The sequence below is a fragment of the Ambystoma mexicanum genome, chromosome 14, assembly GCF_040938575.1.
Source record: "Ambystoma mexicanum isolate Mex_15411 chromosome 14, UKY_AmexF1_1, whole genome shotgun sequence".
Lineage (NCBI taxonomy): Eukaryota > Metazoa > Chordata > Amphibia > Caudata > Ambystomatidae > Ambystoma > Ambystoma mexicanum.
This window is the reverse complement of record NC_090940.1, coordinates 545,639,504-545,657,765: the sequence shown is the minus strand read 5'-3', so window position 1 is coordinate 545,657,765 and position 18,262 is coordinate 545,639,504. Positions and strand designations below refer to the sequence as shown.

The 18,262-nt window shown below is 47.4% G+C and overlaps 1 protein-coding gene across 1 annotated transcript in view; it reads left to right on the top strand.

The window, feature by feature from the left end:
* Positions 1-18,262, top strand: part of TRIP11 (thyroid hormone receptor interactor 11) — a 1,018,241-nt gene that overhangs the window by 367,604 nt on the left and 632,375 nt on the right. The gene's annotated exons all lie outside the window — the stretch shown is intronic.

Sequence of the window (18,262 nt, the reverse complement as noted above, 5' to 3'; positions counted from 1 at the left end):
CCAAGACAATTTAACAGACATATTGGACCATGGTCCCACTGAAGAACCAGTACTACCTTTTCATGTAGCCTTACAAAACAGGATGGCCAAGAATTGGGTAACTCTGGATTCTATTCCTCCGGTAAATAAGTCCCTTGCATCAAAATACCGCCCAGCCAGTAGCGACCCCTGCTATCTGTCAAAACATCCAACTCCCGGGAGTCTGGTCATACAGGCAGCCACAGCGTCCAACAAACTTGCGTACCCGTCTATCCCTCCAGACAGGGACGATAAGCGTGTGGATGGTTGGGCACGGAAGGTATTTTCAGCCGGGAGCATGGCATTAAAATCTGCCAACTCCACATGTGCCTTGGCAACATTTTCGTACACTCTGTGGGAGTGCATCGCAATGGCGGCGGAGCACATGCCAGAAGGGGAAGAAAGGGAAGGTTTCCTAGCCATCGTTGGAGATGGAAAGGAGGCCATGCAGGAATCCCTTCAATCTGGATTGAACACTGTGGAATAGTGTAAGCAGGTCCATGGGCACTAGCACGGTAATGCGCAGGTTTGCGTGGTTACGGAAGTCGGGTTTTGCACCGGATGTACAGAACCGCCTTCTGAACATGCCTTTTGACGGGTCTCACCTTTTTGGCAACAAGGCTGACGAGAGCCTTGAGAGGTTGCAGACCTCAAAAGCAGCGGCCAAATCTTTAGGAGCTGCTATTAGGCAACCTCAGCCTTTTCGTGCGCAAGGGCAATCATGGAGGGGACGATCCTATCGCCGTTACACCTCATATGGAAAGACGAGAGGAATGTCCAGTCAAAAGGGCCAAAGAAAGGCCACTCATGGTGGACGAGGAAAACGTGCTAAGCCAGCTCCAGCCCGCAGCCTCTTTGCCATCAGCGGCTGCAACATCCGCCACAAAACCACTTTGAGGACTTGCGCCACAAAACACCTGTAGGAGGCAGGCTGTCGCACCATCTGCAAGAATGGCAAGCCATTACTTCAGATTTTTGGGCTCTAGAAATAATAGCCCAAGGCTACTGCCTTCCTTTTCTAAAGCAACCTCAAAGCAATCCACCAGGGAGACACCTGTTGAAGTTTTCAAATCCGCTCCTACAGCAGGAAGTTCTAACCCTGCTGGAGAAAGGTGCTATAGAACCAGTACCTGCAGCAGAGAGGAACCAGGGATGGTACTCCCCGTATTTTTTGATCCCCAAAAAGGACGGAGGACTGAAACCCATCTTGGACTTAAGAAACTTGAACAAGTTCCTCAGGAAAGACAAATTCAAGATGGTTACCCTTTCTCAGATCCTTCAGGCCCTTCAACTCCAGGACTGGTTGGTGTCATTGGACCTCCAGGATGCTTATTTTCATGTGCCGATTAATATCAAACACAGAAAATACCTGAGGTTCGTAGTTGGCGACTCACACTATCAGTTTCGAGTCCTGCCATTCGGGTTGACCTCCGCCCTGAGGGTCTTCACCAAGTTAATGGTAGTGGGAGCAGTGCACCTCAGAGAGGGGGGATTCATGTTTACCCCTACCTGGACGATTGGTTGATCAGAGCGCGCTCTGTCGAGCAAGCACTGGATCATCTGAAAGTCACCTGCCACTTCCTCCACAAACTGGGCTTCTCCCTCAATTTCAAGAAGTCTCAAATGACACCTTCCCAACAGCTTCAGTACATAGGAGCTGTACTAGACACATCCTTGGGAAAGAACTCGCCTCCCAAGACGAGGGCTCAAGACATTCTTCAGATGGTTTCCAAATTCCAAAATGCCCAAAATCTCCAGGCTTACGACTTTTTAAGGTTGCTCGGCCTCATGGCATCCTGCATCTTTCTGGTGCCAGAGGCACGCTTGAGGATGAGATCCCTTCAATGGGCCCTAAAGACTCAGTGGTCTCAGTTCTCGGGTCAAATGACGGATCTTCTTCAGATTCCGAACAATGTCAGACAAGACCTTCTATGGTGGACCTGTACAGAGAACATCCTAAAAGGAGAACCTTTTTGGCAACCATGGCCGGAGATCACAGTAGTGACGGATGCCTCACTCCTGGGGTGGGGTGCTCATGCCAACGATTTGACAATCAACGGTCGTTGGTCTCCATCGGAGTCCAAACTACATATCAACCTTTTAGAGCTGAGGGCAATCAGACTAGCGCTGAAGGCCTTCCTGCCATCTGTCAGGGGGAGGAATGTCCTGATAATGACGGACAACACAGTGGCCATGCACTACCTAAACAAACGAGGTGGTGTGGGGTCACTGGGGTCACTACCCCTGTGCAGAGAGGCAATGCAGCTCTGGTATTGGGTGATTCAGGAGGGAATCTCTTTAACAGCAATTCATCTAGCCGGGGAAGAGAATATAACAGCAGATGCTCTGAGCAGGCAGAGCACGGTGTCCCACGAATGGGAACTGGCTCAGGAAGTCATTCAAGAGATCTTCACCCTTTGGGGAACCCCTCAGGTAGACCTATTGGCAACGAGTTCCAACCGAAAATGCGAAAGGTATTGCTCAAGGGAATTTCCCCCGAGAGGAGCCCTGGGGGGACGCGTTCGTGGTGGATTGGAATTTCCCACTATTGTACGCATTCCCTCCGATTCCCGTCATTCCTCAGGTGATCAGGAGGCTGAGACGCTTCGGGAACCGCATGATCCTAATTGCTCCGGATTGGGCCAGGAGAACGTGGTATCCGGACCTTCTAGATATGTCCATCTGTCCTTCAGTACGTCTTCCTCAGAGAGTGAACATTCTCTCTCAAATGGAAGATCAGGTTCTCCATCCAGAGGTCAGAACACTCAACCTTCATGCTTGGTATCTGAAAGGCTGAGATACAGGGATTGGAATCTTCCAGATGATGATATGAAGGTGTTGCTTTTGGCAAGAAGGCCAGTAACAAAGTCTCTATACCGTTGCCATTGGAAAACGTTTTGCATCTGTTGCAGGGAAAAGAATGTCGATCCTTTTCTATGTTCTATTTCCGGAAGTACTATCTTTCCTTCTACCCTTGCACATATAGGTCTGAATATCGGAACAATAAAAGGTTACTTTGTAGCGCTTTCCATTTCCAAGCGCTCATCGGAAGAATGCTCTCACTTCAAAATTCCTTTGATAACACAATTCTTAAAAGGTCTCACTAATGTGTTTCCTCCTCACCCATTTCAAGTACTGATTTGGGATCTAAATTTAGTCCTAAAATTCTTAATGTGTGCCCCTTTTGAGCCTATGCACACATGTCCATTAAGATTACTAACATGGAAAACGGCCTTTTTAGTTGCTCTAACATCGGCAAGAAGAGTGAGCGAATTGCAGGCACTGTCTTCTGGGCCACCCTATACTCTGTTCCATAAGGACAGGGTTGTATTGAGGGTTAAACCATCATTTTTACCAAAAGTAATATCTGATTTTTCATTTGTCAGAAAATTGTTTTACCCTCATTCTATCCTCCACCTCATCCTTCTAAGGAGGAAGAAAGATTACACAGACTGGATCCAAAAAGAGCTTTAAGCTTTTACATCTCTAGACTTTCTAGGCTTAGAGTGGACAACCAGTTTATAGGCTACACAGGAAGGAAACTGGGTCAATCGGTAACAAAACTGACAATTTCACTCTGGATTGTACTTTGCATTTCAGAATGCTACAGACAAGCACAAAAGGACCCACAAGAAGGGTTGAGGGCTCATTCCACCAGAGGCATCGCCTCTTCCATGGCCCTTCAAAGAGGTGTCCCAATAAGGTCCATTTGCGAAGCAGCAACTTGGTCTTCACTTCACACCTTCTCAAAATTCTATAGCCTGGATGCTTCCGAGTCTAGGGAGCTGACTTTTGGAAAAGCAGTGCTTTATTCCGCCATCTAAAGGCATTGAAGGAAAAAAAAAAAATCTGACCCCTCCTCCATAGAAAGTATACAAAATACTGCTTTGGGAGTCTATCTAAAATGAGGAATACGTTGGAGGACACAATCCACTCGAAGAACAAGTTACTTACCAACTGGTAACGTTCTTTCGATTGGATGTTCCTCCAACGTATTCCTCATCGCCCTCCCAACCTACCCCTCTGTAGATTTTTCCGGGTAATTGCCATCTCAAATCTCGCAAGGCTGATACCTGTCTGCCGGCACAATCTACACAGTACAAGATCACAGGCAAAAAAAGGGGGAAAAACAGAACTGAGGCCAACGGGCGCCGCGCGTGCTACTTATACACCCGATGACGTCACCCTCGACGGAGGCCTTCGAGGGACCATCGACTCGACGACATCGACGCACGGCGCCCTCTGCCGAAAAAATTTCCGAAGAGCAGCAAAGCTGGATGAAATACATCTAAGATGAGGAATACGTTGGAGGAACATCCAATCGAAAGAACGTTACCAGTTGGTAAGTAACTTGTGCTTCTCCAGCATTGGTTTGGCATGGATTCACATACAAACCCTCCCTCCCACCCCTTTGCGGCTCTTCACTTGGTCCTACTGCCACTTTACGTGCTACCAAATCTGAAGGTGGCTGCCAGAGGAGGGGCTTAGTTAGAGGGCAGTCATTGGCTGGGGGCAGTATGACCCAGAGACCAGTGATTGGTTATTAGGAGAAAGACAGTTCAGAAACTGATTTTTTCTTTACCGAGGATTCCCAGCCTGACAACTGGGAATATTCATGAGTATGTGAATCCCTGCCAGGCCCATGCTGGAGAACAACAGTTACAGGTAAGTAACTTGTTCAATCTCTCCTCCTGAGTGCTGGCTATCAGGAGGGCAGCACTTCTGTTACAAAAACACATTGATGTTGCTGGTGTGACCCTTGGGATTGCTACCTGCGATGCAGATTCCACTCCTCTCCTACGGACTACTGACTATCAGGAGGGCAGCTCTTCTGCCACATTTGCTTCCCCACTTTTGCATCAATTGAACACTGCCTATTGCCTTTTATCACCCTTGCTCCTCTTGGGGTTCGGCAATGCTTGTTTGGCTCTTTCTTAATTATTGCTTCTTCCTCCTGGTGATAGTAGAATTTGCCCTATTTGAGTTGGAGCAATATTGTTTGTTGTAAAGGTCTTTTACTATTGCCTTCTTTTGGCTTTTGGCAATGGTGGTTTTTATCATCTTCAGAATTGCTATTGCCCCAATGTTCTTATTCTGCCGCTATAGCTGATTAGCTTTATTAGCCTTTTTTTTGGTATGCAAAGTTAGGCCCAATCCTTCACTTCTGCCTCTTAACATTAGTTTGGTATTCAAAATTAGAAGAACGGGCCAGTAAGTGTTCACAGAGAATTTCAGGGTCACATTCAGCTAGTGAACTCAAAGGGTGCTGCAAATGTGTCCACTCGCTCCGCTGCCTTTGTGTCTTCTGCTTTCCGCTCCCATGTATGTCGCTTTCTCCTGCTCCCCGCAGTCTGCTCTGGTCAGGGGAAAGAGCGATCCTCGCTCCAGAAGTGCTCCGTTGCTCGCCTGCCTTTGGAGCACATTTCACTTTGGGGAAAACATTTGAAAATATCGCTTCCTGCTGCACAACCTCTGCACATGAGATCTTAAGGGGGAAAGCCTTCAGTAATAACACTTCCCGTCACGCAATCTCTGCAGACTCAGTGCTTGGGTGCAGGGACCCTCACAAAGTTGGCATCCTTTTTTCCTGTGCGCTGTGGCCGCGGCATCTCTGCTGCCCCTCAATCTCGGCTGCTGTTGCAATTTGGAGTCAGGAGAAGTACTCTACCCTCTGCTTCCCCTGCTGCTACTACCTCAACCACGGCAACAACTAATGGCCTGCACCTAAGGGGGCTCTTTATACTCCTTAGTCCCTCTCCGGTGTGTGCCATTGAAATCAGTTGACTGCGCCTTGCAGTCTAATACCTCCAGATCCCTGTTCCTCTTCCCAGTACTTTGGGCATTGTGGGACTTGAAGTCCCCAATGTTACAATTAGCTTCTTTTCGCTTCATATCATGTTTGCAGGAAGACATTTAAAAGGAGTTAGTGATTGTTTTGAAATCAAGAGTGCTAGTTCTATTGAAACCTAGAATAGGCATGTTCTGATGTTCACATTTAATTTCCTTTTGAGTGCAGGGGTGCTTCCCATTATAAATGTGGACAACCTTATGAGGGGGAGCTTTGTGTCTAATAAATCACTGATTAAGGCAAGCCTTGCCACCCACAGGGTGAATAACCTTAGAACAAGAACTCCCTCTTAACAGCAAGCCATAATATATTCTGGCATCACTGACATGTTTTCCTTCAGGGGAGACAAATACTACATTTCACCCATCAGAGTCCTCCCATTCCCTTGTGGCCCTCTTCCTCCCACCTGATCCTCCCGGCTAATACCACCCCCAGGGTTAGGATCAGGTAGCGGCTGCCTTCCCCTTGCCACTTCGGAGGAGATTTTAGGTACGGTTTCTGTGAGCACGCAGCAGGATTCATCATACTATATCAGTCCACTTGTTTGATTATGGTGACGTACCCACCCATGAGTCACTAGTCAGTCCAGATATTGAGAGAAATGTGCCTATGGACCAGCTCATGTTGAGAGTTCCAGAAGCCCCCTCAAAATTGTCTAACTACGAAAGACCCTGCTTATTTCGAGAGTACTCCCCCCACTGCTGCTCCCTCTGGGTCACATATCTCTACTCAAACCCCTACTAAAAGGTCTTGTACCAAAATTCCAGTGCAAAGCACAGTCATAGAGCTCTATGACCCGGTCTCCAAACACAAAGACCTCTCTATTTTAGAGGCAGCTGACCCTCAGTACGAGGATGATGCAGCAAACCCTTATTATGGGGACGATGAAGACCAAGAGGCTGACCCAGAGGCCAATATGTATCCTATAGACTCACGTTTTGAGCAGGACCCCCCTATCACTGATTCTCCTATTGACAACTAACCCCGTCTGAATGATGTGCTAGCCAAGGCGGCAGAGCACTTCCAAATAGAGACCCAAGAGGTACAAGAGTATAAGGATTTTGTAGACCAGATTCTTGTGGACAAGAAGACGGTGGTGCAGTTTATTCCTCTCCTCAAGTCAATACAACGCAAGATACAGCCGTCATTGCAGATCCCTAACCTCACACGGGCTGTAAACCCCCCTACAGAGAAGCTATTTAAACCCGCACCTTCAGACCCACTGTATATTAGAGGTCAGCTGAAGCCTGACTTGTTAGTTGTGACTACAACTAGGAAGAGAGCGGACACCTCCCTTTCTTCCTCTGAGGTCCTGTCCGACAAAGAAAGCAAGAAGCTTTACACGATGGGCAGAAAGGTCGCATCATCCGTGGCTTGCCAAACCGGAATTGCAAAAAATGCAACCCTTTTGGCCAGTTACAACTGCCTGGGTAATTACAGTAAGAGTCAATGGGCTTCCACTTCCTGCCTATACCCTAACATTTGTAGCACAAACTAGACAGTAGCTTATTTTGTTAGTTATTTCTAAATCTACATCCCTAATTCTAACTATTTAGCCCTGTGTTTAAGTACCTCATGCACCAAGAATTATGGTCCAACCATCCCTAGATTGCGATGGTGTGACGCCTGCAAACAAGGTGTAGAGGTCCTTACTCTATGCTCACTCACTACTTTTCTGTGTCTAGACGATCAAATACACACCTATTGGTGTTCGGTTTACTTCTTTAATCTTACCGCCTCCTATCTGTGTGTCTGATAGTTATTACTGATGTGACCTATTGGTCGAATACTAGTTAAAATGAATGTATATCTAACAGTAGACTTGTTTTCTATTAGATATGATGATCTCTAAATCGAGCCGTTCCATCAAATTATGGTAGGTATCAGAGTTTGGGCAGTCAACCAGTTTCAGCGGTTCTAATAACTGGTCGCAACTCCTCACGAGCGGGTACCCCTCCACAAAAACAGTGACTATCCGATTCAGGTGCCCTCCCATGCCTCTCTAGTAGAAGGCCGCATTTCCAAATTCACCCACGCATGGGAGGGAATCACCTCAGACAGATGGGTGCTGTCCACAGTAGCAGGCGGATACTATATAGAGCTCCTCCAACTACCCCAAAACCATTCCCACGACAGAAGATCCATTCAAAGGTACACCAGCGTATCCTCCTCGAGGAAGTCACCACACTTCTACTAAAGGACGCCAGGTAAACAAGGGTTTTTATTCAATTTACTTCCTTGTGCCAAAGAAAGATCTGACCATGCGCCCCAGTATTAGATTTGCGCCCTGCAAACAAATATGTAAAGCCACAAAAGTTCTGCATGACAATGCAAGAGGTAATCCCTCTACTAAAAAAGGGGAATTACATGGCACCACTGGATATGAAAGTTGCCTATTTTCATATTTCAATGTTCCCAACGCATAGAAGATGCTTGCTTTTCAAGATAGTGAACCAGCACTACCAATTCAAAGTGCTACCCTTAGGAATAGCATCTGCTCCAAGGGTATTCACGAAGGTACGAAGTGTACCCTTACATGGACGACTGGCTCATTACAGGGGAGTCCCCCCTAAATTGCATGCAAAGCATTCAAAAGACTATCAACCTTCTCTTTCAATTGGGCTTCTCAATCAAAGAGAAACCGTCAAGCCTAGTGCCAAGCACAACCAAACTGTTTCCAGGAGCTGTCTTAAACACACCAGAGGGGTTGGGTCTTTCTGTCTGAGTAAAGTGTCCAAAATATGTTGTTGCAAATGCCACATTATCAGGCCGGCCGCCAGGTAAGGGTGCGCAAAGCGGTGCGCTTGCTAAGCATGATGGCATCTTGCATTTACCTGGTTCCAAACGTGCGCCTGTGCATGCAACCCATACAGGAGGGGTTGGCGAAACAATGGTCTCAGGCAAGCTGTCAGTGGGACGATCTACTGGTCGTTTCGCCAACACTGGTACAAACATTTTTTCGCTGGTGGACGAGACAAAATCTACTAAAGGGGAAACCCTTCTACGATCCAGAGATACAGGCGATTATCACAACGGACACCTCTCTTGCTGGGGCAGAGCCACTACCTTCACCACACAGCTCAAGGTCTGTGGTCTCGGGCCTCAGCTCAGAACCACATCACTCTGCTAGAACTTCTGGCAGTATTCAAAGCCCTTCAGGCGTTCGAATCCCACTTAATGAACCAATCTGTGCAGGTCCTGACAGACAGCACTACAGCAATGTTTTACATAAACAAGGGGGCACACGTTCTCCAAATCTGTCCAAACTTGCACAGACAATTTGGAAATGGGCACTGAAACGGAAGATATTCCTATCATCGCAGCACATTCCAGGGGAACGCAACTCTCTTGCAGACTCATTGAGCAGAGATCCCCTACCAGAAGAACACGAGTGGCAACTAAACGCAGAGGTCATAGAACACCTCTTCTCTCTATGGGGTTTCCCCACAATAACTTGTTCGCTACAAGAGCAAACAAGCAATACCCAGACTTCGCCCTAAGTATGAACTGGTCAAGGAAATTTGCCTACGCTTTTACCCCAACACCTCTCATGAGGAAGGTGGTGAACAAGATCCACAAGGAACATATGACGCTCACACTAGTTGCTCCTATGTGGGCAAGACAACCCTGGTATTCACATCTGCACAAACTGGAGATGTGCGATACCATCAAACTCCTGTGCCTGTGCAACCTGCTCTCCCAGCACGGGGGCCTAACTGCACCCTCTACCTCACTCAATGAACTTGGCAGTATGGCTCCTGAAGTCATAGAGTTTGGATATGTTAACCTGCCTCGAACATGTATGGACATCTTGAAGGAATTAAGAAAGCCTAACACTAGGCTATTTTGACAAGTGGAAAAGATGTGTAATTTGGTGCCAGTCTAAACAAATTAACCCCATTGAATGTACTCCTTCCCACATTCTTACTTATATGCTCAACTTGCTGGATGCAGGGTTAGTATTCAACTCAATTAGCGGCTTTCTCAGTTTACACCACTTCCCACAATATAATCTCATGGTGGAAGGTACCTGTCATCCAAACATTCATGGGGGGAGTAAAAAGACTACACCCTCCAATCTCACAAGTCTAGTCTCAAACACATGACTTACAAGACTGCCTTCTTAGTGGCTATCACTTCCATAAAACGTGTTAGTGAAATACAAGCATTGTCAGTGCAGGATCCTTTCCTTCTTGTAATGTTGGGTAAAGATTTGGGGTAGTACCCTTAGGGTGCACTACAACAACCTTAGGCTCCTGGCAATAGGGACCCAACCTTTGATATAAGTCTGAACTACACAGGTTGGTAGTGTGGCCTAGCAGCCAGGCTTATCTCAAGAGGGGTCAATGTGAGCAGTAATGCAGTTACAGGGAGATTCACAGTGACAAGTATTCAAATAGACACTGATACTCAAGGTTTCATGATAAAACAATTATTCATGTATTTACCAGTCATTTAAACAAGCCTTCTTCAGAAGGAACAATATAAAGCAACACTCAAATACACTTTAAAAAAATCCACACTTAGGTTTCTTAGATTCAGTAACTTCCCATTGGGGATGACCCACAGACAATTCCTACACCCTCATGTGACATAAATAACTAGGAAACATGTAGTCATTAATATAGAACTGTTACATCTAAAGTAGGAAGAGATAGTGTTAAAAGAAATGTTAAACAGAATAAACAAGAGATCTCAAATATTTATTTAAGCAGGCAAATACTTTTGGACCCCCTAGCCCCCCCACCAATGCAGAGTAAGTTAATCCCTTCCTGGAAGGATAGGTGCAACACAAAACAGAGGAGAGAAGAGTCATTCAGGGAACCAGGCTAAGCCAAAGTCAATGGGCAAAAGTCAATGTAACTGAAGGCACTTCTTGAAGGTGAGTAAAAAAGTTTTTGCACAATGTTCTTCGAAGTCTTTGATGAAGAAAGAAGAATCAAATGTAGGGCACAAGCCGGGAGACTTGTGAAGTAGAAGAGCAAGCAAATATACAGTGAGAGGTAAGTTCTCTCCAACTTTACATTAATTTTGGTTTTGTCGTGGGGACAAGAGGGAGGACTTCTGGGGACTCCTGCACTACAACAGGACGGTCACCGACTGCAACCAGCAAACTTCAAATAAGTAGCACTTTCATGTTTCAGCTTCTCGCGGCTACCGCAAATAGCAACAACACGGTTCCTGGCTTCCTTGCTTCTGGGGTCCTGCAGTCTGTTGAGGGGGCTCAGGCTCAGTCAGTCCGGCTTCCTGGGAGTCTGGAGGATCTTCTTGGAGCTCTTGGCCACCTTAAAAGCAACGCACACAAACTGATGTTCCTCTCCCTGGCTATACTATTTCCAGCAGCACTCTGTGGAAATTTCAACCAGCTCCTAGATGGATGTCCAGGTGGCTTACTTTGGAGTTGATTGGTCCCACCAACTCAAGGGGAGAAGTTGTCTTTGCAGAGCTTCTCTGTCGAGGTGAACTTGGAGCTTCAGCACAGCAGCAGGGCTTCACCGGGCAAACCAACGGTCCAGGAGTTGCAGCAGGCGTCTTCTTCCAGTTCTTCTTCGGATTCCTTTATCCACTGGTCGACTCTGCCTTCCAGCCAAAAAGCCTCGCCTTTTATGCAGGTTTCTCCCAATCATTCCAGCTTAGCTGTCTGTCATGACCACTGCTTTCAAGGAGTCAGGACCTACCCAACATCCTTGGAAGCAGGCTCATAACATGTCTTATCGGCACCAGCAAGTGCCAATAGGGACCTTTTGGACCTTGTCCTGGCACCGGTGGTGCCAGGCTCATAGTAAGGATCCGTCCCGGCACAGGAAGCGCCGGGCTCATATCAAGTGTAAAAGTGCTTGGGTGAACCTACCTGGAGCAGACCATGCTGCTTACTTACCAGCAAGATGATGCTTTACTCTCTTCTGGCAGGGACTACTTTTCCTTCTGGGTGGGGCAGGCACCACTCCCTGGATCATTGCTGCTGGAACCCTTCTGGAAGCAGGAACTCTTTTACCTGGGCGAGGCTGCTGTGGAAGAAGACACCTAAGCACTCCTATGGGCTATTTAAACCACACCCGATTGGTACCACATGCTTCGCGTTATTCTGCATCTGCAGCAGGACGCTCACTGTGTCAGCTCCAGCGAATCTTCAGCTCCGGATCCTGTAATTACGAAAATTACCTGCTGGGAACCAATCTTCAATCTTCAGCGGCTCCTGCAAAACAAAAGGCACAGGTTAGACAAAGGCAAAGTTAGCGCTTCAACTCACCGGATCCATCGGCAGCATCCAAGACGTTCTTTCTGCATTTCTCGTCTGGCATCGGCCTGCAAAGACAAAGAACATTGGTTAGTAATGCTTGGTTACAATACTGCTTACCTGTGTTGCGCTTGCTCCAACCTTGCTCGCACTGCATTCCGGCACCTGTAGAGACAAAAGGGGACATTAAGGTGCATTCTACGGCCCCAAAGCAGCCTTCCTACTTACGTGCCTTCGAATTCATCATCTTCTTGTTACACTCTCTGCCACGAATCGGGGAGAGCATCTTCTTTGGCATCGACAGCATCTGAAAAGTAAAAGACATAGACATTAGGGAAAAAGACATTTGAAGAGAGCAATCTAAAGAGAACTTTAATACTTACAAGTCACGCTCATGCAGCAAACGGCGGCTTCGCTCTCAACTACCCTCTGCAATCAAGAGGCGGAACTCACATCCAGTGAAGTAACTGGACCCAGCGCCCCTGCACAAGACGCAGGATGGAGAGCTCAGCATTCACTTACTTAAGGTGAGCACAACAATCACCCGAGTACCACGGGAAGAGAGGGAGAGAGGGGCTAAGAACTACTCCCAACCTTCCAGCCACTAATACCTTGATTTTCCACTTGCAGACACCTCACTCTGCAGGTCAAGCTTTCGGTGAGGAAGGGGTCAAATCCGGGAGCCAAACGAATCCTACGCCTAACGTTGAAGACGTTTTCGCCGCCCAGTCAAGACCAGCGCCTCCGAGGGAACCAGGTGAGCGTTACAGAACGCGAAGCCTCACCATACATTTCCCGCCCAGGCGCAATGGAGACTTCGGACACAGACCAATTGGCCCAGTTGCTCGGGGAGTTGAGAGCAGAAGTACACGCAGCTCGCCAGGAAACAAATGCCCTAAGTGGTTTCTAAGGAGCGAACAGACGACTTGGCTAGACAATTGTTACAAGCCCAAGCGGGACAGACTCCTCTGCCTACCCCTGGTGGAAGCCATGCCCCAACAGCTTCCTCTAATCCGGTGTAAATTAATCTACCAGGAAATGTACCTTTGGCTCCGCCCGAACGCTTTTCAGGTGATCCGAAAAGATTTGCTGTGTTCATCAATTAGTGTCGTTTTGTCATGATCTCTGCTTCCAAAAGGTCAGGGTTTTCCCAACTCCCTTGGAAGCAGATCCATAACCCAGGTTCCGAGTGCCAACCAGTCCCAATTGGGACCTTTTGGACCCAGTCCTGGCGCCAGTGGCACCAGGCTCATAAATATGCCCAGTCCCAGCGCTGGAAGCGCCGGGCTCATAATGCTTGGGTGGACTTACCTGCAGCAGACCATGCTGCTTACTTGCCTGCCAGTGGAGCCTCTGATCCTCTTCTGTTTGGAACTACTTTTCCTGTTGGGTGGGGCAGGAGCCACTCCCTAGGTTCAGAACACTGGAACTCTTCTGGAAAGCAGGAACTCTTTTCTTACCTAGGCGTGGCTGTGGAAGGAGACACCTAAGCACTACAGGAGGCTATTTAAACCACACCCGATGGATGAATCTTGCTTTGCGTTATTCTGCATCCTCTGCAGCAGAACGCTCATCGTGTCTTCTGCATCTGATCCTGGGCCTAAGGAAAAAGGCTTACCATCCTGAATCCAGTCTTCAGCAACACCTATAAAGACAAGAAAGAACAGGTTAGCATTACGGTCTTCAGTGACAGCGCTTCACTTACCTGGTCCATCGGCTGTCACCAACGCCTCGCGCTGCATTCCGGCATCTGAAAGACAAAGGCTTACCTACTCTTCGTGCGCTCCGGAGGTCTTCGCACTGCATTCCGGCATCTGAAAGACAAAAGCTTACCAACTCTTCGCACGCTCCGGAGGCCTTCGGCGCTGCATCCCGCATCTGAAAGACAAAACAAGGTGCGTTTAAAGATATTGGGGAACTTTAATACTCACGTGCCATTACTCCTTTCCACATCTAACCCAGTGGGTATTCCGGCACCCTGCAGCCGCTCCGAACTTGTACCTGCAAAATAAAAAGACAGTTACAGCGCATCGTGAAGCAGGCAACAAGCGCTTACTTACGTGCTTCCAGGCGCTTCTATTCATCACACGGGCTCCATCTTCAACTCACTTCAGCCCGTCATCCGCCATCGCCGGAACCCTGCAAAACAAGAGACATCATTACTAAAGACTTTTAAAGACATTAGAATTACTCGAAACTTACCGTTCGTGCAGTAAACGACGGACAGCAGTCCTCTGAAGTCAAGAGGCCTGCTCCCCTTATCCAGTGAAGAAACTGGTTACAGCACCCTGCCCCGAGGCAGATGGAGAGCACGGCGTTCACTTACCTAAGGTGAGAGCGTTAACCTTTGGGGTTCTACAGGAGAAGAGAAAGGGAAGAAGAGAGAGACATTCAATAACCCAGTTCATTAATCCCATATTTTCTATCTGCAGACATCTTACCCTTCGAGTCAGACATACAGTGCACAGAGGTCCAGCCCAAAGAGCCAGCCGTGTGTTACACATCACCTTTGAAGATACGGTATACGCCCAGTCAAGACCGGCGCCTCTACGGGAATCAGGTGAGCGTTACAGAATGCAAAGCCTACCGCAAAACTCCCGTCCAGGCGCTATGGAAACCTCGGATACCGACCAGCTAGCCCAGTTACTTGGGGAACTAAGGGCAGAAGTGCATGCAGCCCGTCAGGAAACGAACGCTCTAAGAAGGGAACTGATTATTTCCAAGGAGCGAACAGATGATCTCGCTAGACAATTGCTACAGTCGCAAGCCGGACAGACCCCGTTACCCGCATCTGGGGGAAATCTTCCTTCTACATCCTCTATGAATCCAGTGCAGATCAACCTACCTGGGAATGTACCTCTGGCTCTGCCCGAACGATTTTCTGGTGACCCAAAGAGGTTTGCAGTATTTATCAATCAGTGCCGGTTGCATTTCTTATGCCGGCCAGCAGCCTTTCCAACTGATCAAGCTAAAGTAGCTTTCGTACCTTAGTGGCAATGCGGCAGACTGGTCGATCCCTCTAGTAAATCAAGATGATCCGGTCCTCCATGATTTTCAAGCTTTTCAGCTCAGTATGGAAAAACTGTTCGCAAGACATTCACAGGGGCAGGCCTTGGACAATGAGCTTCTTTAGTTGCGACAAGGTAATCAAGACCTTTTGGCTTATATTGCGTCTTTCAACAGACTGATAGTGGAAACTCAATGGCCTGAGGACAAAAGGATTACGCTGTTTTATAGAGGTCTACGTGGAGAGCTCAAAGATGTGTTAGCCCAAGTAGTGAATCCCCCACAAGATTGTTCGGACTATATAGACTTAGTCGTTCAAATAGATCACAGACTGCAGAACAGGAAGGCCGATCGTTCCAAGTTTGATGCTCGAGTATTTTCCAAACCGCCAACTCCTTCCAAAGGAGTAGACTCCGGGGAACCCATGCAAATAGGGGGCCTGAAAGGTCCTCTAACACAAAAGGAGCGGGAAAGGAGAAAACAGTTGCAATTATGCCTCTATTGCGGAAATTCAGGGCACTTTCTTCGAGACTGTCCGGTGAAACCTGCCAAGAAGGCAGTAGGAGCTGCAGTTACCAAAGTTACAAACTCTGAGCAGGGAAACAACCTCGCCCGACAAGAATATAGGTCCTCTTGCCGAGCGTGAAAACCAGTTCTGTGACCTCGCATTTCGTGATACCTATGGTCCTCATTAGCCCTGATAATCCGGATCGATTACATGCAATTGAAGCTTACGTCGACAGCGGTGCCATCGGCAATTATGTGGATCATGAAATGGTTTTGAGGATGAATCTAACTCTTTGTCCCAAGGCTGTAAAGGACGTCATTACTACAGTGGATGGAACGGAGATAGCCTCCGGACCAGTAACGCATACCACTCAAGAAGTGACGCTAGTAAGTCAAGATGGACACCATGAGAAGATCGTGTTCGATGTGATCAAGGCTCCTCAGTTTCAGATTATTCTAGGAATACCTTGGTTAGAGAAACACAATCCTCTGATCGATTGGCGAGCAAGAACGGTCCAGTTTCCAGAATGTGTCTCTACTTGTCACCCTCCACCTGGTGTTGCACTGGCAGCAATTTCTTCAGAGACTCCCCAGTTACCTCCCGAATACCTAGAATACCAAGATGTTTTCCGGAAGGATCAGGCTAACTCTCTACCTCCTCATAGGTCTTATGACTGCCAGATAGACCTGATACCTGGATCTACTCCTCCTTGTAGTAGAATTTATGCCCTCACCGAGCCTGAGAACCTTCACCTTCGACAATACCTGGATCAATACCTGGCAAATGGGTTTATTCGTCCTTCCAAGTCCCCTGCTTCTTCAGCTTTGTTCTTCGTTCCAAAAAAGGAAGGAGACCTTAGAACTTGTATAGATTATCGCTCCCTGAACCAGATCACCGTCAAGAACAGATATCCGTTACCTTTGATTCCTGAGCTCCTGGACCAAGTCAGAAAAGCATGCATATTTACAAAGCTGGATCTTAGAGGAGCCTACCACTTGGTACGAGTAAAAGAGGGCGATGAATGGAAGACGGCCTTCCGCACCAAATATGGGCTATTTGAATATCAGGTCATGCCCGTCGGACTTTGCAATGCCCCGGCCGCCTTTCAATATTTTATGAACGATGTCCTCAGAGAGCTCATAGATGTGTGTGTTGTTGTTTACATTGACGACATCCTCGTTTATTCTTCATCAGAATCTGAACATCTGAAACACGTGAAAATGGTCCTCGAAAGATTGCGTCAACGCAAACTTTTCGCTAAGTTGGAAAAATGTGTTTTCAACGTGACTGAAGTTGAATTCTTGGGATTCATATTATCACCTAGCGGAGTGCGTATGGATTCAAAGAAGGTCGATGCAGTTCTCAAATGGCCATCACCATCCTCCGTAAAAGGTGTGCAAAGCATGTTAGGCTTCGCTAACTTTTACCGCGGGTTTATCCCCGAATTTTCTCGAATAGTCCAGCCCATCACTGCCTTGTTGAAGAAAAACAAACGTTTTGAATGGTCTACCGAGGCGGAACAAGCTTTCCAGGATTTGAAGACTAAATTTATCTCTGCACCAATCTTAAAACACCCTCGCCCCGAACTCCCCTACATCGTGGAAACTGATGCTTCAAGCCTTGCCATGGGGGCAGTTCTATCACAAAAGGACCCGGTAACCAATCAGTTGCATCCCGTGGCATTTTGGTCCCGCAAATTTTCGCCTCCTGAAATCAATTACACGATTACTGACAAGGAACTTCTGGCTATCAAGTCTGCCTTTAAGGCTTGGCGGCATTATCTGCTGGGGGCCCGACACACCGTTACTGTGATTACGGATCACCGAAACCTGCAATATTTGAAAACCGCAAAAGCCCAATCCTCTAGACAACTCCGTTGGGCATTATTCTTTGCCGAGTTTGACTTCATAATTACCTATCGACCTGGTACAAAAAACGGTAAAGCTGATGCCCTTTCTCGGATGGGAGTGGAAGAACACTTGATCAACCCTAAACCTGTACCAATCATTCCCGAACAAAGAATTCTGGGTGTAATCGCCACACAATCCATAGAGGAAGTTAAGGATAAAGCCAGGCAACTTGTAACTCCAGCAGACATACAGAATTGGCATCTGCAGGGAAAGGACTTTGCAGTAAAGGACAACTTATTGTATTTCCAAGAACGATTATACCTGCCCAGCACAGATTTACAGAAAAAAGTAATCTCTTGTTATCACGATTCTTTAATGGAAGGACATCCCGGTATGGCCAAGACCTCAGAAAAGATCAAGCGCTACTTCTGGTGGCCGTCTTGGAAAAAAGATATCAGAGACTTTATAATGTCCTGTGGAGTATGCGCCCAAAACAAGAGTCAAAAGGAAAGACCAGCAGGCCTCTTACGCCCTATTGACATCCCACCTCGCCCTTGGCATACGCTTTCTATGGACTTCATCACCGATCTACCTCCATGCTCCGGATACAATACGATTCTGGTAGTCGTGGACTTATTCTCCAAGATGGCGCATTTCATTCCGCTCAAAGGCTTGCCAACAGCAGCAACTCTGGCCCGAGAATTTCTCGAAAACATCATCCGACTGCACGGTTTTCCTTCGGTTCTAATTTCGGATCGAGGTAGTCAATTTATTTCTCATTTTTGGCGAAGTTG